The sequence below is a fragment of the Ailuropoda melanoleuca genome, chromosome 5 (assembly GCF_002007445.2).
Source record: "Ailuropoda melanoleuca isolate Jingjing chromosome 5, ASM200744v2, whole genome shotgun sequence".
NCBI lineage: Eukaryota > Metazoa > Chordata > Mammalia > Carnivora > Ursidae > Ailuropoda > Ailuropoda melanoleuca.
In genome coordinates, this window is record NC_048222.1 from 95,988,589 (window position 1) to 95,990,816 (window position 2,228).

General features: G+C 37.3%; 1 pseudogene; it reads left to right on the top strand.

Annotated features, from left to right (window-relative positions):
- LOC100465230 overlaps positions 1-1,326 on the top strand; it is a 62,293-nt pseudogene extending 60,967 nt beyond the window's left edge.
- The last annotated feature ends 902 nt before the right edge of the window (positions 1,327-2,228 follow it).

Here is a 2,228-nt window from a genome sequence, read left to right on the forward strand (position 1 = left end):
TATACGGAAGTCAGTAGGAACCTGTGGGATTTGTATGATGATAAGAATGGATTAAGAAAGGAGGAACTCAAAGCCATTTCAAGACCAAATGTATTAGCTGAATTTTGTAGTAGACTCAGCAAATAAAAGAATTTCACCAGAAATGAGATTTGTGTGCCAATGTCAGTGGAATTTGAGGAGCTTCTGAAGGTTTGGGAGAATCCAAGTGAACAGGTTCTGAACTTGGTGGAATTCATAGATGAAGAGGGATATGGTCATTACCTTGCCATCCATGACTGTTAACCTCAAATACATTAACCTGAAGGCCTTGGGAGAAGCTGAATTATATCACAAACTTGTCTACCTTTGACCAGTTATTTGACATTTCTAAAGAAAGGAAGAATTTCAAAAATAAGAGATACCTGGAAATGCTGCTTGACTACCTTCAAGATTACACAGAACGAGTGAAGCTGCTCCAAGATCAGAATGGACTTTTTAAGAAGATTCATAATGACTTTGAGAGGTAGGAGAATAGTATCTTTCCTGGATGGCCAAAAGAGACAGGCGGAGCCCTGATCCATGCTGGAGCCCATCTTGACCTGTCTGCGTTCTCTTCTTGGGAGGAGTTGTCTTCCCTTGGTCTATACAGATTGCAATCTGCTCTCTTAGCTTTAGGCTTGAAGTGTGGTGGGACCCTAGAAGAGTGAGTCTAGAGGCTATACAGCACCAAGGAAATTTCCTGGATTCACTTGACACCTGCATGCTTGCCAAAAATCCCAAGTCAAAGTCAAATGATACACTGAGAAGAACAAAGACATTGCCTTTCTAGAAGCCTAGATCTGTGAATATGTAGAGATTCTTGGGGAAGAGCATCACCTCCTTCATGAAAATGGACATCACAAGGGGCCAGGACAGGGAAAGAGTGAGAAGTATAAAAGTAGAGAAATACAAGCAGATCGGTGATAGTGAAGGTGAAGATGAGGAAAATGAGATCATTTACAACCTCAAAAACCTGTCCCTTGGCTGGGATGGCAAACCCACTTCCTACTGTATAGATATTAGCTTCATGATTTAAGCTGCCAACTGTGAGATTTATGGAAATTACACTTACCGAGGTCTGGAGGCCTTCCAGCAGCACTGTACTGAATGGCCATGCTCATGGCATGAGGTGTCTGGACATCCCAAACACTGCCCACTTTGCTAATGTGAAGATGCTGTCTCCCTGTGGGCCAGGATGAAACTTCAGAAGGCATCAGAACGATGGCAGCCAAAGAATATGAAGACTCCAGTGGGAATGTTATGAATAAGAAGACCTCTGAGGATTTGAAAAGACAAGGACTGCTCTAGTGTTCAAAGATGTAGCTCAGCTTTAGGGGTTTCCCCGGCTTACCTAAAATCTGCTTTTTCTCTTTCTCCCAACCAAATGCTCCTAAAGACTCTGCTATGTAATCTTATGGTCTAGCATGCATCTTGTAAAAAAAAAAAAAAAAACAAGGCATGCTGGCATATTGCATAGCTGAAACGTGTTTTATCTTTGTTTTATATTAAAAGATTCTGTCAGGAAATTCTTAAAATTAATAAAATAAAATAAAACAGGTTATATTTGATATCTCAGTTTCATTAGGAAATTCCTTCAGAGTCTATTTGTAGTCAACTAATCAAGCAAAGAGTTGCACAAATTAAACATTGATTTAGTATTTTTGATATGCGGACACAGGCTGATAAAACACCATATATAAAATTATGTATTCCGTTTATCATTCCTTTATCACATCTTCTGAAAATTGGTGAAATTAGCACACACATCACAAGAATATTAAAAACATTAGATGAGTTAATATTTGTAAAGCTCTGATAAAAATGTCTGTCATACTATTGCTAGGTAACTGCTAAACAAAAATTTATAGAGTATATAGAAACCCTTTAGCAATTGACTTTTTGGTTTTTTTTATTTTTTGTTCTTTTGATCTCACATTTTTTTTCTGGATGCTTTCCTAATTTTTTCTTTCAGTTAAACACATTCACAGTTATGAAAAAAATAACCTAAAGCTCTCTCTGGCAAAAGGATTCTGGAAGTGCCATTCTTTTATTCATTTAACATTTTCTTACTAACTACTATGAGCCTGTAACAAAGTTATATGCAAATACAAAGTATTGTCTTTCAGGAACTTCAGAAGAGAAGACCAAATTAGGATGTGATATGATAAACTTTAAACAATAATAACAACAAAAATGATCAACCAAGAAAA